Raw genomic sequence first — 7,365 nt, 5'->3', positions numbered from 1 at the left:
TTTTCATACTGAGAAGTCCATAACTTGCCAATTTTAAATGCTTTCTCGATGAACAACGACATGTTTTCCTGCTAAGAAACTCTAACTTTTAGGACTCACTCTCTACTACTTTACTGTTGGTATACTATTTGACATTTATATTCAATTATTTATCAAGAGACCCTATCATGGATATGGCCCGTGGACACTTTGATCTTGGCTGTTCTTCAAGTGAGGTTCAGTCTTCCCAGGTGACTCTAGTTTATGCCAAGTTAACCATGATGACTAATCAGGGAGTTTTACCAAAATTTGGGGCTGTTCCTATGGTAAAACGCATTACCTGCCTCTTAAGTCTTTGTGCCTGGGTTGTAGGAGGAATGTAGAAAAGTTTGAAATTTTGGGCTAGAAAAAAATTCAAAAATGCTGTTAGCAGTCTTGAACTGGACATTGTAGTGACTGTTTCAATGACCAAAAGGCAGTGGAAAATTTGAACTCTAAAAGCCTAGTTTCATGGAGCGACATGGACACTTAAGATCAGAACTGAGGCATTCATGTTCTATTCTGATAATGAGCCTGGCTTTACTTGGACAGTATCCAGAGAACTTGAGTTAACCTGAATTCAAAAGTAAGGGCCTACCTTGTAGGGAAGAGGACATTTCAAGGCAGGGTGTTGAGACTGTTTTACTGTGATTTCTCACCACAAACATTCAGATCTTCTGTGAGAAAAAGCAAGGAGTTCAGTGAAAAGAAACAAACAACAGGCAGCTCCATGAGGAAAAGCATCTAAACAGAACTGTGAACAACAGAGAAACAAAGCATTTACAATTGTTAAAGACATGAAGATGATCAACAACAACCCTCCTCTGTGCACCAGGTGACTCGAGGGCAAGAGTCCTCCCATCAAAGGCTCCAGCTTGTGAAAAGGGAAACTTCAGAAAAGGAGAGAGGGGCTGGAGAGATGGCTCAGCCGTTAAGAGCATTGCCTGTTCTTCCAAAGGTCCTGAATTCAATTCCCAGCAACCACATGGTGGCTCACAACCATCTGTAATGAGATCTGGTGCCCTCTTCTGGCCTGCAGACATACACACAGACAGAATATTGTATACATAATAAATAAATAAATAAATAAATAAATAAATAAATATTTAAAAAAAAAAAAAGAAAAGGAGAGAGCCTGAACTGGGAATATAACTTGGGAGGATGGGAATGGTCTCCTCTTCTCTCAAGTCACTGCCTTAAGAAAGATTTCTAATGCCAACACAGAGAACTTGATAAAGTTGTGTGGGCTTCAAGGAAGGGAAGGGATAACTATGTTTCCCACTTGTAGCAGAACTTGGCAGTGTCATCCATGTATTACCAGTTTTAAAGGCATGGAAGCTAAACGATTGCAGTATAAAGAAAAGCAGCTCGGGATAACCAGTGCAGAACAAATTCAGAGTGATGGGCTGTGTCATGGAACTGAAAATGTTAAGTTTAAGTTACTAGTGGAAATCCCAGGGTATTGAAGGCTCTGGGAAAATGGAATGTGTACCAAGCAGGTACATTCTTCAGGTGTAGAATGAAGCCAGGCTAGAGGTGTGGAAAGCAGCAGAGGTAGATGACTAGGTCATCCAAACACTTTAAAATCCAGTTTATTATACCAGAAGCCCCAGGTGCCAGACATGAAGATTGTAGGATAGGTAATTTGTTTGGTGTGACTGTTCCTGTTAGACTTTCACTTTTGGAACAGAAATGTTTATTCTGCTATTGCGTGCTGAAAATATGCATCTCCCTTTTGGTTTTATGAGAGCTGAAAGTTAAGAGTGTTTAGACGTTTAAAGTATTGAAACTATTAAAGACTGGGCTTTTTGCTGTAAGAATGCATGTATTAGGTATTATAACATGGTTATGAATTTATAGAGGTGTGAGGTTGTAGGGTTTGGATGAAACTTGATGTATTTGAATGACAAGTTGACAAGGGCTACCACTATGACGGTTAATGTTAATTGTCAATGTCACAGAATTTAGAATCACTTGGGAAATGGACTTAGTTCGTCTACATGGGATTTTCTTGGCTATGTTAATTGATGTCTAAAGCCTCGTCTTGACCGTGGTAGGACCATGACCTCGTCATGGAAGCCTGCACTGTGGAAATGAGAGAAATGAGCTGAGCACTAGTGCTCTGTTTCTTGTCACACATTCGAGTTAATCTTCAACCTATTTTCCGTGTTCATGTGATTTTAAACACCCCTATTTCTGCCAAAAAGTAGTTTAAAAATTTACCCAAGTTGGAAACCAACTAGATCTGGAACACTAATGCTTAATTCTGTTTCTCTACTAATAAAATGTGATTTTAACTGTGGATTATGGGTTTAGATCATTAACATATTGAATACTTTTTCTGTCTGGCAGGGATAGAGAACAAATAGTGGCACATTTGTGAAATAAAATTTTGTTTAGTTATGGTGCGTGTGTACATGATTGAAGCATTTGTCGCTAGGGAACATTTCAACTTTAGTTACACATTGCTAGAAAAATGAATCCTGTAGGACTAATGCAGAGAAATTTCTTCTTACCTAAACTTTACAGAGTAAGCTGGATCCCAGTTGATTTCTTAATCCTCTCTAGACCCTACTCATATCAGGATGCATTAGACTATGTGGTTTATAAGGAACAGGTATTTATGTCTTACAGCTTTGAAGGCTGAAGGCCATGGTGAAGGACACAGCGGATTCAGCGTCCTGAGAGTCCTCAGTCTCTGTGATCCTATTGTTCCCTTATGGCTGCATTATTCAATGTTGGACAGCCCAGAAGGACAAACGTGGCATGATTATTTCCCTGAAGTACCTTCATAGAGATACTAATCCCATTCACAAAAGTAAAGAACACATCACTTAATCTTGTCCTACATATTCCATCTCTTCATACTTTAGGCTTCAACATGAGAATGTAAGCTGCAACTGGTTGCCACATACAAACAAAAATTCATATATGAAATTCTATCTTTACAATTAGAAGATTTGCAAATCATTTCCAACATCAACTTTAAAATCTGTATGCATCTCTCACCTAAGTATCATCTGAAGCAGATGAAGATAAAACTGTAAAGCTGATTCTTTGGAGGGGCAAATTTCCTTATGGCTGTGAACCCAAGAGGTCAAACAAGTTCTATACTTCCAAAGAAAGAAAAAGAACTAAGAGCTAACATGGTTCTCAGTAAGTCCAAACATTAAATTTTAAGACTTGAGAACAAACTCTGTCTGCTTTGCCTTCTGTATACCCTAGAAGAGTACTGGGTCTCCAAGGCTCAAGGAAGGCATGTCTTATGAATTTATTGGAAATGTCTCAAGTTAGTGTTTACATGATTTTCAGTTACATATTATATTTGGGGTTTCTCCTATTCAGAGTTCCAGGCTCTATACTTCTGCAATTCAGGGAGCATACCAGATCTTGGACTCCATTTCTACATTCTGTAGACAATATTGCAGTGAAAGCATTCTACAAAGACCTCTTAACCATGGGTCCTCAGGATACTGCCCTCATCTGCCCAAGTTTCACTTGGAGTCCAGATGAAGGTCGCCATACTCCCTAGTTGTGCAGTAGACACAACAGCAGATTCAGCACTGCATAAGTATTGTTCATAGTTATTTCTGTGCCATGTGGAAGGGCATCCCAGAACACCCAGGCCCACTTGAACCACAGGTAGAGCATTTAAAGAGCAGTGTGCCAGAATGTAGGAGCTGAGACAACCAGCAACGGTGGGCAAGTTTCCACAGACACCTCAGGCCCCTCTCTTGGAAATGTTCTGCTCTCATGGGTTTGGTACGTTGAGTCTCTAATTTGGCAGCATTGGAAGTCTCTGAAGTGAGACTTTTTACTACTGTCTTGGTGAATAATAGCATGTGACTTTATCAGCGCTTATCAGTCTCAGTGCCACACCCTCCATCTTTATTTTTTTACAGGCTTAATAAATTTCCACCCCTTTATATTATGCCTATCTTTGATTATACCACCTATCTTTAATATGTTTTCCATTTACATACTTTTGCTATAACTCATGCTACACCCTCAATACTTAGCTGAGATATTTTCCTCTATTAAATATTTTAGTGCTTTACTCTAAAGGTCTGCCTTTTATGAAGTCATCCGACACAAACACTATCCAGTCAATTTCGTGCTTGCTTTGTCAGAAGGTGGAGTTTTCTCTTGGTTCTAATACCTAGTTCCTCATTTTTTTCCTCATTTTTGATTAAGATATTTTGTCCTTCACTAGAATTTTCCTTTACTGTTCAATTTTCTCCCAACATAGTTTTATAACCACTGAGAAAATTCCACTGCAGCTCCCCTCCTCTCTCCCTCCTTCCCTAGTAGGTAAGTGCCAATAAACTTACCTATTAGGCAGTTGCAAACTGACCTTATGACTTCTATTCATTGAACACGGTAACACCAATTTCTCCAGGGCAAATGTGAGGGCTAGCTTTAATTGTCAAGTTAATATAACGTAGAATCATCTGGTAGAAAAATTCCCAGTGAGAAAGCACCTACATTTGGTTGGACTGTGAAAGGGATTGTCTTTTTTTGTTATTGCATTACATTTTTATTATTTTTAATTTTTTCCAGACAAAATATTTTGGTCATATTCTTCTCCTGTCCCCAACTCGTGACAGATCCTCCTCACCCTCCTATCCAACCAGCTTTTTGTTCTTTCTATCTCAACAAAATGCACAAGGTGGAGGAAACTTCCTTTTTTTAAGAATTGTCAAAATTAGGTTTGTGGTTGTGGGAAGACCCAGTCCAATGTGGGTGGCATCATTCCCTAGGCAGAGGATTAGAAAAATTGAGCTGAGCACAGCAAGCAATCATGTGAGGGTGCATGCATTTACTTCTTTCTGCTCTTGACTATGGATGTGACTAGCTGTTTCAATCTCCTGCCACTGTTAACAGCCCCATAAGGATGGGCTCTATTTGGAACTGTGAGCTGAAAAAAAAAAAAAAACCCTTTCTCTCCTATGCTGTTTTTCTCAGGGTACTTTACGGTGGCAACAGAAATGAAATTAGGACACCAAGATTTGTTTCAGTCCCATTATTGAAGCTGCAGCCACATACAGTAGATTAATTCATTTATAAACAAACAAACAAACAAACAAAAAAAAAAAAACAAAATACACTCACATGGCTGGGGCCTGGGAAGTGGTAGCTCTTTTCTGTAAGAGCTTTGTTTTGGCTTTCTAGAGGGGTCGACATGCTGTATTTTCAAATGGCACAAAGACCAAGAACAGAGAAACAAATATTGCATCTCACATGGCAGAATGGGGCATCACTTATTCTCATCCTTAAAGGAAGAACCCCATGACTTAATCACTTCCTAAATGTGCTCTCTCTCTCTCTTTCTCTGTCTCTCCTTTATTTTGAGATTATAATTACATCATTTCCCTCTACCCCCACCTGCCCCAATCCCTTCCATATACCCTACTCTGCTCTCTTTCTAACGTATGGCCTTATTATTGCATGCGTATACTCACAGGTATATACACATATATTGCTAAATATAACCTCAGTATATATAATGTCACTTCTCTGTATGCTTCAGGGCTATTTTGTCACTAGACAACCAATTCACGTGTCCTTTCCTGGAGAAGACCACCATCAGTTGCCTCTAGTTCTTTCTATAGCACTGAGGCCTCCGTGGATGTTTCCGCGCCCACTTTGACATGTCCTTATGTGTCATCCTTGTTCAGCTCACATTCGAGCAGTCATTTCAGTGAGACTTATGGGTGTAGTTTCTAGAAGACACACTAACAGTAAACTCTCTGGTCTGCTGGCTCTTGCCATCTTTCTACCCCTTCTTCTGTGATTTTCCCTGGGCCTTGTGTGGGAACGTTTTGTAAATGTATTCATTACAACTCGACTCCACAAATCAGTAATGCCCTCTCTTAAAAATGCCAAATTGGGTGCTAGAACAAAATTAGAAATTTTGTAGGACTGATACCTAAAACAAAACAAAATAAAACCTGTGGCGGACCTCTCGACCAGCGAGAAAGAATAACCACCACATCAGGATTCCACTCAGATCACGCTTTACTGGAGTACCTTTGATTGATGGGGAGCAGGAAACGAGGGGGGCAGGAAAACAAGGGGCAGTAAGGGAAGGGCAGGGAGAGCATGAAGCGAAGGGGTGAAGGGCTCTTAGGCAGCTACTTAAATAGGGAAATGGCACACCGGTCACCCTGTGATTGGCTGCCACCAATAGCTGACACCAGACCGCATCCGGATAGGCTCAAGGATCCTCATCCACCGTGCATGCGGGAAGCGGGGGTGGCGCAGCTATCAAAAGCATAGCCAAATATGGAGTTGTTTATTTCCAACAAGACAGGATGTCGGTGCCATCTTGTAATGGCGATCCTGTCCGGCTCACTACAAAAACCTACAAAGTATAATTACCTTTTCTTAAGTAATTTTGCTGTTTTCTCTTTTTTCCTCATTTGCTTTGGTAACCTATTTTGTTATTTGTTAAGAAAATAGATCCACTTAATTCATATAAATGCATTTGTGATATCCATTCATTAGAATTGAAATAACATTAAAAACTTAAAATTGAATTGATTTATGAGGTAAAATCACTAATTAATGGTCACATAAAAAATATTTCGCATCTATCCTGTGTTTACAACAGCTAACACTGTTTGTGGGACTAATAAATGTTCTTTCCTAGAAGACACTGACAGCTGTTCAGTCATAGAAGAAGGTTATTGCTGAATCGGGATTTTTTTTTTATAGGAGGTAACCTTAGATTGCGGCAGTTTACCACGCAAAGGCGAAGTACAGAGAAGACATTAAGTGTTTATCCCTTCTCAACAGCCCGAGGTGCTGTGCTCATGACTTCTTGGTATTGTTGACTTTGTGACATGTTAATAGGAAGTTTTACTTTCACTTTTTTTTTTTTTTTTTTTTTTTTAGTTTTTTGAGACAGGGTTTCTCTGTAGCTTTGGAGCCTGTCCTGGCACTAGCTCTTGTAGACCAGGCTGGCCTCGAACTCACAGAGATCTGCCTGCCTCTGCCTCCCGAGTGCTGGGATTAAAGGTGTGCACCACCACCGCCTGGCTCACTTTCACTTTTAATTCCATTTCTGAAATTTCCAGTAGCACTGCACATGGTTTTGCATCTTGTTTGCACGTTCAAGTTTATTGAAATAGTAACAATCCTTTTCCATACTAAGTAACTTTTCCTGCTGATTTGCTTTATCTCTGCTGATTCATAAAAGTTCTTTTCTCATTATCAGGTTGTTCATAAGTTAGCAATATTGCCATTATTTTCTGTTATATCTTTTAGTTTATCTGATATGTGATGACAATTTAGTATGGGAATTATAGCTATAATTACTAATTATTATGAGTACTTTGCAGTTTG

Source organism: Microtus oregoni, unplaced genomic scaffold, assembly GCF_018167655.1.
Source record: "Microtus oregoni isolate MIOR12 unplaced genomic scaffold, Mior012 000028F_ref0000031, whole genome shotgun sequence".
NCBI lineage: Eukaryota > Metazoa > Chordata > Mammalia > Rodentia > Cricetidae > Microtus > Microtus oregoni.
Note: the sequence above shows the minus strand (reverse complement) of the source record.